Genomic DNA, 16,617 nt, shown 5'->3' with positions numbered 1-16,617 from the left:
ACACTGATATGAAGCAATACAATACAGCTGAAGAGGTCTTTGAGATTCTGACATTTGCACACGAAGGTAAGGGCAGAAATATCCATAAACTCTCCGCCGAAGGGAAAAAGTGTTCGTGTGGGAAGTGGGGAAACTACCATATGCCATGTTCACATGCCATTGAATTTTGTGATATCCGCGGAATTCAACCAAGGACCTATGTTAGCAAGTACTACACTTGCAAGTATTACAAGCAAACGTACAATGGAAATTTTTCATCATTGGGTGATGAGGCATATTGACCACCTTCTCCCTTCAGTTTAATTGCAAACACTAAATACGAGCGAACTTCAGGAGCGCTGAGTACAACTAGAAGGAGGAATGAAATGGATATAGCTCCTGCTCGCATGGCTAGAAAGTGTAGTAAGTGCAAGCAAGCAGGTCATAACAAGAATCACTGCCTCGACAGAAATCAGTAGTTGTTAATGCTTGCTGGTTTTTATGTTTTTTCTTAAGTTGTACGATCGTTGTTTCCTTATGTAATCTTTGAAGAATATATAACATGTCTTGTGCCGTTTAATAACGTATGTAATTTAACATTTACAACTCAGTTAATGTGTGACGTTTATTTAACTTATATTTTAGTATTTTTTTTTATTTACGTTCGCATATATAACACATATTTAATTGTTGCATGCGTTAAAATAGTTGTTTGAGTTAATCACTAAAATTAACTGTATGCGTTAAAAATAAAAAAATCACTAAAAAAGTTTTTATTAAAAAAAAAAGCCGGATATGATTTAAATCTAGCCAATGTCTTACAAACTATTTTTGTAAAACGGTGGACGGGGAAAAATATATATGTTGTATAACATGGACTGGTCCACGTTATACAAATAATTTTGTATAACGTGGATCAATCCAGGTTATACTATTTTTTTTTTTTTTTGGGATGACATTGGGAAAAAAAATTGGGGTATAATGTTGGCCCCTCCACGTTATACCCCTTTTAATATATCGTGGAAGGCAGCCCCCTTTTGATTTATTTTGTGTATTTTTGTGTCCTTTAGGCTCAGGACTAGCTCCATCATTCTAAACTTTCAATAACGTAACAATGGTTTTCAAAATAAATTTTCTATCCTTCTTTCTTTCATTGCTCCTCTTATTTTCCCTCTCCTCAGCCAAAACACCTCCGAGACCTCGAGCTTTTCTTCTTCCAGTAACCAAAGATGCAGCCACTAAACAATATGTCACGGTCATTTGCCAAAGAACGCCTCTTGTCCCCGTAAAACTAACTGTAGATCTTGGCCAAAGATTTCTATGGGTTGATTGTGAAAAAGGCTATGTTAGTTCATCTTATAAACCCGTCCCTTGTGGTTCTATCCCTTGTAAACGTTCATTATCTGGTGCCTGTGTTGAATCATGTGTAGGTCCTCCTTCACCAGGGTGCAATAATAATACTTGTTCACATATTCCTTATAACCCCTTTATTCGAACCAGAACTGGTGGTGAACTTGCTCAAGATATTGTCTCACTCCAATCAACTGATGGCTCAAATCCTGGTAAATTTTTATCAGCAAATGGAGTAGTTTTTGACTGTGCTCCTAATTCTCTTCTTGAAGGACTAGCAAAGGGTGTTAAAGGGATTGTTGGACTTGGAAATGGTTATGTAGGATTTCCAACTCAATTGGCTAATGCTTTTCATGTACCCCGGAAATTTGCTATCTGTTTGAGTTCATCCACAACTTCTAAAGGAGTTATGTTCTTTGGTGATAGTCCTTATGTTTTTCTTCCTGGAATGGATGTTTCAAAAAGACTTGTCTACACCCCACTTCTTAAAAATCCTGTTAGTACATCAGGATCGTATTTCGAAGGGGAGCCTTCGACGGACTACTTTATTTGAGTGACATCCATTAAAATAAATGGTAATGTCGTGCCAATAAATACCACGTTGCTGACCATCACTAAAGATGGCAAAGGAGGAACAAAAATAAGTACTGCTGAACCTTACATGAAATTAGAGACTTCGATTTACAATGCTCTTACAAGGCATTTGTCAAATCGCTTGCTAAGGTTCCAAGGGTGAAACCCGTGGCTCCTTTCAAGGTGTGTTATAATAGAACGAGTTTTGGGAGCACTCGTGTTGGTCCTAGTGTTCCACCCATTGAACTGGTGTTGGGAAGCAAAATGCTACTACATCTTGGACTATCTGGGTGCGAATTCTATGGTGGCCGTGAATAATGAGGTGCTCTGTCTTGGATTTGTGGATGGAGGAGTTGAATTTGAACCAACAACTTCTATAGTCATTGGAGCACATCAAATTGAAGACAACCTTTTGCAATTTGACATTGCTAATAAAAAGTTGGGTTTTACTTCTTCACTCTTGTTTGGTCAAACAACATGTGCCAACTTCAACTTTACATCCAAAGCTTGATGGTCTTTCCCAAAAACAAGTGGCGCTTTTGGAATATCAGTATGGATATTAGTAGTAATAGTAATTTCTTTTATTTTCAAGAGGATGGAGTTGGCCAAGAATAAATGTATCCGTTTGGTTTTGGTTGTTCATTTTGGTGACGCTCATAATGGTCTAGTCAATTACTAAAAAGTCTATGGGTGTTTAAATGTACTTTGCCGATGGCAATCAACCTTGTTTATGACTTCTAAAATCCCAATCATCAAATAGGTGTTAGTTACAGGCGTAATAAAAAAAAAAATGCTGCATTTCTTGCTCTTGGAGCATACTTGTCCCCCCAAGGTAATTTGAAAGTTGATTGCATAGCATAAACAACTGAAGATGCTTAGATGATCTATTAAGAAATTGCACGAGTTTCCCTTCAAATGGGCTGGTCTTTAATTTTTGTCCTTCAAATGGGCAGATCTTTACTTTTTGCCTTTTAGCAGTCGAATTTATGCCCAGTGAAGCGTAAGTTTTTTAAGGGCAAAAGTCATGCGGAGCATAACTTGTGAAATATTATAATGCGAAAATATAAACTTATGTTTTTCATGAGAGACAAAGTAAAAGACCAGCACCAATAGAGGCGTAAGTGCCAATGACCCTAATCTATTTTCTCAAATTTAAAATTGATATGGATGACAAAATTATCCCAAATTTATTTAACCCGTTAAAGTTTTAAGGGCAATTTGCACGACTGCCCTTATTCGGGGGTGGTCGTTAATTTTGCCCCTCAAATTGCTGGTATTTAATTTTTGCCCTTCGCCTAAAAACTCATGGGTTCCGAGTTTGAACCCCCGCTCAGTAAAAAATTAAAAACAAATTCGCAAGATAGAGTTTGAATTCACAAGACAGAATTTGGCTGCAAAACTCTACCTTAGGGCAGAATTTGCTACCTTATAACGCAGAGTTTACCTTAAGGTAGCAAACTCTACCTTAAGGTAGAGTTAGAATGCAAAACTCTACCTTATAAGGCTAAGTGTGCTACCTTAAGGCAGAGTTTGCCGTACCTTAAGGTAGAGTTTGTATCCAAAACTTTGCCTGGCAATTTTTTTTTAATTTTTGATTGAGCGGGGGTTTTGAACTCGGAACCCATGGGTTTTTAGGCGACGAGAAAAAAATTAAAGACCAATGCCTTTGAAGGTCAATCCGCGCAAAAATGAAGTTTTAATAGATTTGGGTTAGAGTGATTTTAAAGAAAAAAATTGCATGGTTTGCCCTTGCTACGGATTGGTCTTTAATTTTTGCACCTCAAATCGTTGGTCTTCAACTTTTTCCCCTACTTCTCATTTAATGAAATTTTGTGGGCTAAAGTACTCTTTTTGCACCAGAGATTCTGGGTTCGATCCCCAGCAGAATCGAAAATAATAATAATTTCGCAAGGCATAGGTTTCTATGGATCCTATGCCTATTCGGACGAAGTTACATAGAACCTATGCCTTGTCTGGCAAAGGTTCGTGGAAATGAAGTTTTGCCTTAATTTCACAACTATGCCTATAGGCATAGGTTCTATGTAGTTTCATAAAAACCTTTGCCGTGTCTAGCAAAGTTTCTATGTAACTATATAGCGAATAGGCATAGGTTCATATGAACTTATGCCTTGTATGTAGTTTCATACAAACCTTTGTCGTGTCCGGCATAGTTTCTATGTAACTTCATAGCGAATAGGCATAACTACATACTTATTATGCCTTGCGAAATTATTATTATTTTTTGACAGAGCGGGAGTTCGAAACCCAGAACCTCGGGGTATTTTCGGTCACCTTTTTAAGCGAAGGGAAAAAATTAAGGACCAGCAATTTGAGGGGCAAAAATTAAAGACCATCGCCTTTGAAGGGCAATCATGCAAATTACCCGTTTTAAAGATGGGCTGATTTGGGCTAGCCTAAGTTAACCCATCAGAGATCATCAGCCCAAATCTGACCCATCAAATGAGCCCAAAATACCCATCAACAACCCTCCGTTCAAAAGTGTAACAACTACAAAACATGATTAACAATTTTCAAAATATTTCCTTATTTTCTTACTTTTACCTTTTATTTTTTTTATTTTTATTTTTTAGTTTATTTGATTTTATTCTAAGAGTCTAAGCATATTTCGCTTTTAGCTTGTGTTCAAATCTGACAAAGCCATCCATATTATCCGTCGGTTGGTTCATTTTTTATCAGTGTTAAATATCTGCGGGTCTAATATCTTATGCGTTTTTGTTTAATCCATTTTCGACCCCCTCATATACGACCCGACCCGACTATTTGCCACTCCTAGTTATGTAAATATATAAATAAAATAAGGGGATAAAAGACATGAATCTGAAAAAATCATTATTCTTTACTTCAAAATTCAAATAACATTTAATTTTCTTTTGATTTAGTTTTCGGATAACAAGTTAAAATTATTTCGAATAAAATTTATGTATTACGATAAATAATAAGGAAATATTTATAGTGAATATCTTTATTATTTTGAGTGAAATCATACACTTGATTTTTTTTTTATATTAAAAAGTATTTAGATTTAATTCCAGGACACCGCTTATTTGGAAAAACATGAGTGAGAGAATATTTGGAGTCAAAGAAAATGATATCGATATTTTTAGTTCCTCAAAATATTTAAAAAGTAGGTTATGTTTGACTTCCACACTGCTCAACCTTCAAACAAATTGGGATGGAGGGAGTAATAATATTGCTGTCATCCCATATATAATGGAGTATTATTTGGATTCCAATGAAAGTTAGTTTGCTCTTTAATGTTTTTGTGCCATATTGTTAGTTTTATAACTGAATTAGTGGCCTAATTCACTTACAAAAACTGTTGATGCTAAAAAAAAAGAGATAAATGCAGGCCAAATAATCTGCAGTTCAGGCATTTTACAAGATCATATATGCCCCTATACTATGCGTATCTCAACAATTATGTCCTTAAATTTATGTACCACTATGTGAAATTTCACAACAATAGCAGCCCAAACAACACATAAATCCATACACCTACTAAACCAATAATCAGAGCACATTCACATCAATAAAGGAACAATCAACATTCACATTAAAACACTTCCAAAGACTGATTTTATACACCTACTAAACAAAGATAGCATTCATATGGAAGATATCAATAGTTTTGTACAAAAGGTGATGCTTACCAAAACACTTCCACCTGAAATTCATACTCACATTGACATGTCAATAGTCGACATGAAAAATGTGACAGTGAATTCACCAAAAATTAATTATTTTTCACAACCATCATCCACAAAAACTAAGTTAAACTAAGTTAAAGTAAGTTGTCCATCAACCATCGTTAAACATTTTCACAAAAATAACCACCCCAATACCAACAGTTTGGTACAACCATCCATCACAAAAACTAGCAACATCTTGTTAGGTATCAAAATCAGGTACATCAGCTCCTTTTCCTTTTGATCCACACTTCATCCTCTTTCTTCTTACTTGAGTTCAAGCTGGTAGGCTGTAAGTGCCTTATTGCCTCTCCAAGTTGTCTTAGTTGGTGAATAAGGCAAGTTTGTAGGCATTGACACTCCATCTACACCCTCAGTAAACTGAATTCTTCTTGTACCAGTTGGCGGCCTCACTTGCAGCTTTCTTGCCTTCAATCTTGTCTATGACACGGAGATAATTTTGGGCCTCAGATCTGAATCTTCCTCATGGCCAATATCTGGACTATAGGCTTGTGATTGTTGTGCTGTGGCTTGGAAAGAGCCAATTGTTTACTGTGATTCTTGTGTCATAGCTTCAGTTGCAGCATTAAAGTTGAAGTAGTCTTCCAACCAGTCATCACTTGCAACACAGTCAAAGATGATGCATTCTTTGAGCCACCTTTTTTGTGATCGTCCATCTTGCCTCTCAAAGCCATTATGGTATAGAGTAGCTCTCAAGACAACAAATAATGGTATAGAGCAGCTCTTTTTTTTTTTTTTTTTTTTGGTTCTTGGAATAGCTATTCTTTTTTTTTGGACAAATTAAATGAAAAATGAGTCCCATAAATTGATATAAATGGAGTACTGTTCAATTCCGTTTTGGAAATCATCTGAGTCACTGTAGCCGTCTCTTATGCCTTCATTTGCAGATCAACTTGCTGGATTTTCTTAGTTCCCTTTCTCTTAAAAGACTTTCCAATCTAGATGTCAGCAGAATCATAATTATACTTGATTCCGGGTGTTTGTAGGATCTGTGTTTGAATTGAATTAACATAAATCATGAAACATATGATGCATTTATTTATCCACAAAGCACACCATCTTAACAAAAAATTTAAAATCACAACATCTCTGTCAAATGAGGCACTAATGAAAAAAAAATTTAACCTTTTTCTGTCACTTAAAAGAATGAACAAATTTCATATTCACCAAACAGGACAATAAGTTATAGCATATTACATCTCTGCACTTAACAGTGAAACTCATTAAACTATAAGGAAACTAACTTAAAGTTGTGAGCTTTAATAGATTTAGCCTGTTTGGATGGGCTTACGCCTATAAGCTGTTTGCAGCTTATAAGCTAAAAAAAATAAGTTGGGGTAGTCTAACTTATTTTTTTTTGACTTATAAGCTGTTTTCAGCTTATAAGCTGCTTTAGATAAGTTAAGTCAAATGGACACAATTATTTTTTTGAGCTTATTTTAAGCACAAAATGATTTTAAGCTGACCAGCCAAACACAAAAACAGCTTATAAGCAACTTATAAGCCAATCCAAACGGGCTTATCATTGCTTTGATGGCAAAATAAGGCTGATCTAGGTAATGAGTAATGACTAATGAGACAAATGCACAAGGTTAACTGAGGACCCAAATTATCATCCAAAAGTAGACCAAAAATGGGAAAGGAGTTTCACACAAGGACCAATTGTTATAAAAAAATTAAAATTAAAAATAAAGGAAAACAATTAAAAACAAACGAAAAAAAAAGAAAGAACATACAAACCAATCAACTAGAAAGACAGGGATAAGGATGTAAAGCGGAAACTTTTGATTTCATCAGAGGAAATTTTTGCCTAGAATAGCTATTCCGAGAACCAAAAAAAAAAAAAAAATAGAGCTACTACGTACCATAATTTGTTGCCTTGAGAGCTACTCTATACCATAATGGCTTTGAGAGGCAAGATGGACGATCACAAAAAGGCTCAAAGAATGCATCATCTTCAACTGTTGAAAGTGATGACCGGTTGGAAGAGTACTTCAACTTTGATGCTGCAACTGAAGCTATGACACAAGAATCACAACAAACAGTTGACTCTTCTCAAGCCACGGCAAAACAATCACAAGCCTATGGTCCAGATATTGGCCATGAGAAAGATTCAGAGCTGAAGTCCAAAGTTATCTCTAAGTCACAGAGAAGATTGAAGCCAAGAAAGCTGATTGGTTTGTATGTTCTTTCCTTTTTTTTCTTTTGTTTTTAATTGTATTCCTTTATTTTTAACTTTAGTTTATTATAACAATTGGTCTTTGTGTGAAAGCTCCTTTCCCATTTCTGATCTACTTTTGGATGATAATTTGGGTCCTCAGTTAACCTTGTGCATTGGTCTCAATACTCATTACCTAGTTCAGCCTTATTTTGCCATCAAAGCAATCATAAATTTATTAAAGCTCACAACTTTAAGGTAGTTTCCTTAGTGGTCGTTTGGTTTAAGGTATAACATGGGTTATGCCGGTACTAATTTTTATACCACGTTTGGTATAAGGTATAGATTTATCCCGGGATTATTTTATACCTTGTACCAAACGTGGTATAAAAATTAGTGCTGGAATAACTCAACTTATACCTTCTTAACCCACTTATACTGGTATTATTTTATACCATCTGAAAGATGGTATAAAATAATACCAACAGATGGTATAAATTAGTCCCGGGATTGTAATCCCGGGACTATTTTGACCTCAAACCAAACGACCACTTATAGTTTAATGAGTTTCATTGTTAAGTGCGGAGATGTAATATGCTACAACTTATTGTCCTGTTTGGTGAATATGAAATTTATTCATTCTTTTAAGTGACAAAAAAAGGTTAATTTGTTTTCATTAGTGCCTCATTTGGCAGAGATGTTGTGATTTTAAAATTTTTGTTAAGATGGAGTGCTTTGTGGCTAAATAAAATGCATCATATGTTTCATGATTTATGCTAATTCAATTCAAACACAGATCCTACAAACGCCCGGAATCAAGTATAATTATGATTCTGCTGACATCTAGATTGGAAAGGCTTTTAAGAGAAAGGGAACTAAGAAAATCCAGCAGGTTGATCTGCAAATGAAGGCATAAGAGATGGCTACAGTGACTCTGTTACGCCCCGTATTTTTATACATTGGGACAACCCGGATTAATTATGATAATTTAGAGCCAAGACTATTCCGGGATTCGAAGTCGGGACTTTTGACCTTTGATTTTATTTCGAGGCATAAGTTATATATGGAATTGTTGGCATTGAACACTTAGGAAAAATTTGGGACCACAATTCATAAATTGGAATTTAAAATGTTGTGAAAAAAAAAAAAAAAAAAAAAAATTCCTTGGTGGCCATGTAAATGGGAATTGGTCCCACACATTATGTGGCCAATTTTAATTGGTCCACTCCATGTGTGGGCCAAGGACACTTGGACAACAACTATATGAGCCTAAAGTATGACCAAGTAGTCATCTTTTCCCCATTGCAAGACTTAGAAAAAAAAATCAAGGAGTTGAAGACCACCTTCAACACCCCTCTCGGCTACAAACCAAGAAAAACCAAATCCAAATCAAGCCACCCCAAAATTATTTCCTTGGTATAAATCAACTATTTAGAAGTCCCTAAGTAACGTGGAAGAGTTGTTTGGGTCATCCAACCATTAGTTGTGCCCAATTGCAAACCCTAACTATTGAAGGAAGTGAAGAAGGAAGGTAAGCATTCATTATGTTTTTGTGTTATGAAGGTTATATTCATGTTGTAGTATCTTATAGTGGTTGGAAATCATGAAATATAGTATGATTGGGAGTGGGTCGTGTGATGGGTGTTGTTGTGTTGTGATTGAAATTATGAATTAATGTTTAGTTAGTTGATTGGGATCATTGTAAGGTGAAGAACAATTGAGAATCCTCCATATATGTGTATATATAGTGTTGATTGAAATGGGTCACATTATATGACGATGAACGAATGAACGTCGCTTAATGTTTTAATCGCCGTCGCTATGAATCTTATGTTGGAAATGAATGTTTGTTGACTCAAAATGATGTTGTTAATGTGCGGACTGTTTTTTGGAGGTTATTGTATATTTATTGTAATTGGTATATTGATGAGATAGCATTGTTAGAATGTAATTTGAGGATACAAACCATGATTTGGAAATGAAGAAAAAAAAATTTAAAGGGCTGTCTCGGTTGGGGCTGTTTTCGGCCAGCTTGGAAAAAAAAAAATCGGGTTGTTGGAAATGTGGTATGAATTGCTTAGAATGCCCTTGAATGTTGTTAGTATGGGTTTGGGTTAATAATCAAATGTACGAACGATATTGTGGCTTTAAAGTAAGCCATGGAATTGAATAATTGGGAAGTTGTCAAATGGCATAAAAGAGAGCTACCATTATTATTTTGCTTTTCGGATTGGTTGTCAATGTTACTAGGTTGGTTATTGTGGTTGTTGTTGTTGATTTTGAGCGAGTTAAATTCTCGGGGTAGCCTATTTACAGGGGAAATGCTGCCCGGATTTCTGTAGAATTAAGGGCGAAATTGGAATTTAATGCCCAAAAAGTCTTTAGCTAATGTTTGGCATTTTATGGCTTGTTTGTAGACCTTGGGCAGCCCGAATCATAGTTTGGACTTAGCTTGAGTTGGATCATATTGGAGAGCGTTTGAGGTATGTAAAGCAACCTTCCTTCTTTTGGCATGCCTTAGTTTCACATAGGCTAGATTGGAGCTTTAAGGGAATTCCAAATTCGAGATCCGAGCATGTTATGATCCATATATATATATTCTTTGGCACTCTTATGTATGTTTTTATGAAATATGAACCATGATGTATTTGAAGTAATCGCTTTCCGAAATTCGCATGGAAAATGTTCGCTTTAAGGAATTTTGTAATCTCTGAATGCCATATTTTTCGCATAGAGGCTCGGATCGCTCCAATAATTTTTATAGGAGTTTGCTTGATGTATAATGGGTATGTTTTTCATAGGCGGACTCAGTTCGGGTCTATACTCGTCCGTGGGTCCCGCGACGCCCTTTATGTAAATTCGACAACTTTGAATCAAAAAGTGATAATTATTACTCCGATTTCAAATATGACTATTTTACTTATCCTTCGGATTTATAATAATGATTTTATGCATATGATTCCTCACTACTCCGCTCGTGCCTACTATGATATCGTTCGCCGGTTCCCGGGCCGGTTCTGTTGTCGTGCGCTTTTTGATATATTCCGGTGTTATGCTGTGTTTATGGTTCACCGTGCTCCTTGCTCGAGGGCCGGGTTCCACTTATGTTTGGCGTTATGCTGTGTTTGGCGTTATGCTGTGTTGTGATGTGTGACGGGGATTCGGAGATTTGAAACTTTCTGGTGTTATGCTGTGTTGTGGCGCCATCGACAGGCGGGCGACCACATTTTCCAGTGCCCTATGCATAATTTATACTTTGGGAATAAACATTTTGATATGTATTATTTTCTATATATCTGATTCGATTATTATTCAGATTTATTTCTGTACCTTCTGCTTTGCATACTCAGTACATATTTCGTACTGACCCCCTTCTCCGGGGGCTGCGTTTCATGCCCGCAGGTACAGACGCACAGCCTGGTGATCCACCTGTTTAGGACACCCTTTCTGCTATTCGGAGTGCTCCTCTCTTTCCGGAGCTTATACTTTTGGTATATATATTTATTAGTGCATTTGTATATATTCGTTCATGGGTACGGCGGGGCCCTGTCCCGTCATATGATTCTGTCGGTCTGTTTAGAGGTCTGTGGACATGTTTGTGGGTTAGGGTCTTTCTGTATGAATGTATGTACATGTCGTTTGGGCGATCCCATACGCCGAGGCGGCCGGTCCGCATATGTTGTTTGGGCGACCCTATACGCCGAGGCGGCCGGTCCGCATATGTTTATATATTGCTTGGTTAGCCCTGTGTGGCTTTCGTTGGTATTTTCTGCGTGCAGGGTATATTGGATAGTCCGTAAAACAAAGGAAACTCTGCCGAAATTTTTCTGGAAATTACCTAAATTTGAAATAAAGCCTTGTCGGCTTCCGCCATATACTAGAATGAGTTGATAGAATTTGAGATAATATTTAATAGATGGGTTCGGGTGCCCAGATCGGGCACTAGTCACGGCCTACGGGGTTGGGTCGTGACAGACTCGGATGTTTTTGAAAACGGAATTGAACTCTGTCTATCAGATGGCGATAAGAGGACCCGAGAGGAAGAGCTTATTGAAGGACTTGCAGCTGTATCCCCTTCTAATTGCTTTGAGAGGTAAGATGGTCGATCACAAAAAACACTTCAGAAAAAACCCTAACTAGCATACAAAGGAGAAAAAGATGCATAAAATGTCATACCTTAATCAATACAACTGGAAATAGGAAAGAAAACCCTCTTTCGATCAGATGAAATGAATCGTCGAAAACCCTAGAATCGTACTACGCGAAGAGAGAGGGGAAATGAGATAAAATGAGAAAAGAAATGGGAAATGAAGATGGGGGTTCGGATTTTTAAACCGGGTTAGTGTGTTTGGCTAAAATAAGTGGCATCCGGGTTGAAAGTGGATGATGCTAGTAGAAGGCCACGAGTAATCCAAAACGTAATGGTAAGGGCATGTGTGGGACAACATTTAAACACGGGTAGATGCGCGCTATATCGTATAGTTGAAGGGCATATCTGGCCCTTTATCAATTTAAATATATGCTCGCTTTGATTTGTGACTCTTACCTTTAACTTATTGAATCCTGTGCAAACATTAAATGAACTAAATTATCCAATTTCATGAAAATACTTAATAAAGGTAAGTATTTTTTTGTGGTGGTTGTTGACTGGTGGTAGTGATTAGCGCCTATAATGGCAGTTGGTGGTGATGATTGTAAATGAGGACTAATTTATAGCGGTAACAACTGGTTGTGGTGATTGAAGACTGTAGCTGTTGTAGTTGAGGACGGTAGTTGTGGGTGGTCGGTGGTAGTAGTTGATAATGGTGGTCGAAAACAATGATTAGCGATGAAAGTGAATGGAGTAGTGCCGTCGTGGTGAACACTACAATCTTTGTAGAAACCCTTGAGTAGATATGTTACTAATATTAAGAATTTGTTATACATCTTAATTATTCTGATCTATTTAGACCCACTAAGTTGTTATAGTATTAAGAAAATAAACATACTTAATAATTAAGATTCAAACCTAGAAAATTAACATATTTAATAATTGAAATTTGAATGAGTAAAATAAAATATCCATTAAGTGCGAACAAATGAGGTCTTAGATGACTTAATTTGGACCATGGAAACTGGAGGTCACTCTTTATACAAATTATTAATATCATGGAAACTGGAGGTCACTCTTTATACGAGATAAATTAAGTTGATTAAAATATGCCAACTGAGAACCATGCATATACAAGAGGATCCCCTTGCTGCCCCTTAATTTTTTTAAAAAAAACTTTAATGAACTTTTGGAGTATAGAGAATTACTCAGTCATATTTTAAGTGTTATAACAACGTGGTACGCTAAAATTTGATCATAAAAAACGAATTCATCATTGTAAATTATGAAACATAGTTGACCATGATCCACAATTGTTTCCTCGTAACCCGGAAAAGTATTGTAGAATAAGGATATCAAAATGCAGAAATACAAGCATTGGATGCTTTCTTCAAAGACTGTCCATTATTTAGTGGTTAGTTGCTAATACTTTAACGTTTTTCACCTACTTATTGTTTCCTTTCTAGTTTAGAACTTCATAACATGTACCAAAATATTACAAGTGACTTATAATTTATAATATATTTGCAATTAATGCAGCACATTAATTTGTTTGCATCCCTATCTCTTTCCACTCTGGTTATGCTTTAAATTCTGTTTGAATAGGAATGACAACTTGACAAGCCTGTGTGAACTTTATAGTTGTCTAGGGATTTATTTTTGTGTGGGGCAAGAGCTTTGTTTATTTATTAGTATTTCTTTAAGAAATTTAGTATTTGAAATTTATGTACTCATTAATTTGGATTCATGTCAGATAGATCAGCTAAGTAATATTCTCTACTGAGAAACTTCTCTCAGAATTTGAACCAAAACCTTTAATTAGTGATGAGAAAATCTCAACTTTTTCATAAAAACACATAGTAACATGCGGCGGATACACAACATATATTTGGGTTCCCATGAACTCGATTTGATAGAATTTTGTATATGTATTTTAAAACTTTTACATATTTAGACTTATTTGTAAATTCAATTATCAGTATTTTAAATTAAGTTGTTACTTTCAAACTCATAGACTTTAACATTCTGAATCTACCTCTCAGTTGTGGGCCATCAGGGGTTTGGGGGGGGGGGGGGTGAGGGCGCGGAATGTCACAAGTTCACGTTTCTGTTAGAGTCCGTAGTCTGTTTTGAAATGCTTTTGGTACCAAGAAAAAGTTGGAAAACAAAAAGGGGAAATTACACAAATAATACTAGCAAATGAGTAAATTGTTACATAATCTACAACCAATTTCATTATTACATATAGTACAACAAAATAAGTTTGCATGATATATAAAAAAAGAACCTATTCTCTCTCCCGAAATCAAGAAGTTCACATTATAAAAATCACTAAATCTAAGCTAATCAATTAATTATGTCTTTATCAGTTATAATAATAACCATTCCTAAGTTAGAAAAACATCCCACCATGAGATTCGGAAAACATAGGCATTTGTTATATGCAGATTCGCTTATAAAAAAATAGAAAAAAGGTATTGTTTTCATATATAAATAATGCTTTTCATTAAGAAACTTTTTTATTTTACTTTTTTTGTTTTAGTTTTGTGTGTGGAAACAAACCACTAATAAAATCTTTTGCTAAAATCATATTTGATAGTCATTTAAAGAATGATATATTAAGGGAAAAGGGTAAAAAATACCCCTCTATTTTGGAAAAAAGGCTAAAAATATCCTCCGAACTTATTTTGGGTAAAAAAATACTCCTCTCGTCCTTAAAGTTTCAAATATACCCCTGCCTTGGCAGAAATTATCTACCAAAATAACCTGAAATCATTTTTTAAACCCGCTTCATCATTTAAACCCGACCCAACTAAATAATAACCCATAAGATCCCCTTATTCCCCCAATACGTAGGTATGAAGTTTCAAGGAATTGGGGCAATAAGGGGATTTTATGGGTTAGTATTTAGTTGGGTCGGGTTTAAATGATAGAGCGGGTTTAAAAAATGATTTGGGGTTATTTTGAGAGATAATTTCCGTCAAGACAGGGGCATATTTGAAAACTTTAAGGATGAGAGGGGTATTTTTGATGCTTTTCCTATATATTAATGGTGTATACTTGATATGAATACAGTATATGCAATTAATACGTTACTTACACTTAGAAAAATATAGCGTATATCTACTGTTTATACATATAACACAGTATACTTAATATACATATGTAATTCATTTTCACTTTTACATTTGCTCTAATATATCATATATATTGTTTATATGTATATATTATATTATATACATTTTTAGTATGAAGTATATTTATACCATATATGATCCATCTATGCTCGTATACTATATATATATATATATATATATATATATATATATATGGGTTTTGCTAACCTATAAGATGAGGCAACCTACTCCTTTTTAGTTTACTATTGCATTTTTCCTCTTCTTCCAATATTAACTAACGCATAAATGGAGGTATGAAATAAGTATTTTAACACCTTCTCATAAATCTTGTAGCGCAACCAAATACTTGAAAAAACACCACAAAAGATAATCATTTTCCCTTTCTTTTTCTGTTTTGTCTGAAGATTTTTTTTTTTTTGAAATTTCTTGTTTTAATTTCAATTCTTTCAAAATAATGAATCTTGAATGGGAACTGCTGATTCAACTGAAGTCGAATGAAATCGTTTATAAAACTATAGTTTATCTTTAAGTGTTTTCGTAGTTTGTCAGAAAAATTTGCAATTGTCGGTCAAATTGTTCTTAATATTTGATTGATTTTCCCAAAAGCAGGAGAAGAAAAATGTTTCAGGTTTTGTCTAACGAAAATGTGGAGCTCGTTTCCATTTTCTTTTTCAGAAATGGTGAAATAAAGGTCCAAATTTTATACAATAAACGCCACTAATTAGCTAACTATCAATAATCAACAAAATGGGTTGGATTATCAAGATATGACGTCGAATTCAATGCATTATCAGTTCGAATTTTAGCTTTGAGTTAAGCATGGACTAAAGAGAAGAGAGAGGATGAAGACAGCTGAATTTACTTTTTAGCGGAAAGACGGAAAAGTCCTTTTCATTATTCTTGTTTGATGTGTCGACAGGGGTAATTTAGGAAATTAAAAAATGGGTAAGTAGCAAAACCCTATATATATATGTACACACACTTCCCCTTCCGTACTTTTTCAAATATAAAGTAGAGTTGATGGAGAAAACATAAATCAGGATTCGTATTTTCTATGTTTTGAACTATAAATGTCATTCAATTGCCTCGCTCTAATGTACACATTAGAGCTAAGCTCTATAATGTTGGTGAAAAGTGTTTCTTTTAAAGCGGGCTTAAAGACAGTGTTTACTTTTTCTAAATAATTAAACATCCAATTGATAGATTATTATTGAGTTCTTAGATACTTCTCGGATCCACCAAAAAATTGATACAATTACTATTTGATGAGACATATCTTTTTTTTTTTTGTGACTTTTAAAATTTGGTTTTATAAATTTTAGCTTTACTTTTAATGGATTCTTTAGATACATATTTTTTTTTTGAGTTTTTTTTAAATACAAATGTATGAATTTAACGTCAAAATTATATGCATAGACCCTCATACACCAAATCATGCTATTTTGCATGAGACAAAAGGAATATGCCAAGGTACCATAGATATTTCTTTTTCTCTTTAATTTGTAGTACGCTCATGTTTGTTGTTATCTACTAGGTAATTTGAGCAACATAGAGCAATTCTACCACTGTTTCTTCGTTTTGATTACTACATTTTGTATTAAT

The 16,617-nt window shown here is 34.9% G+C and overlaps 1 long non-coding RNA gene and 1 pseudogene across 1 annotated transcript; one reads left to right on the top strand and one right to left on the bottom strand.

The window, feature by feature from the left end:
- Positions 1-932: 932 nt before the first annotated feature.
- LOC132599846 (probable aspartic proteinase GIP2) lies at positions 933-2,537 on the top strand (annotated as a pseudogene).
- Positions 2,538-5,498: 2,961 nt separating this feature from the next.
- LOC132644985 (uncharacterized) lies at positions 5,499-8,437 on the bottom strand. The gene is made up of 2 exons (XR_009583967.1): positions 7,496-8,437; positions 5,499-6,619 (listed from the first exon to the last, which is right to left on the bottom strand). It is a non-coding gene; the product is annotated as an uncharacterized LOC132644985 (long non-coding RNA).
- Positions 8,438-16,617: the final 8,180 nt, after the last annotated feature.

Source organism: Lycium barbarum, chromosome 6, assembly GCF_019175385.1.
Source record: "Lycium barbarum isolate Lr01 chromosome 6, ASM1917538v2, whole genome shotgun sequence".
Lineage (NCBI taxonomy): Eukaryota > Viridiplantae > Streptophyta > Magnoliopsida > Solanales > Solanaceae > Lycium > Lycium barbarum.
Note: the sequence above shows the minus strand (reverse complement) of the source record. Positions and strands in the feature narration are given on the sequence as shown.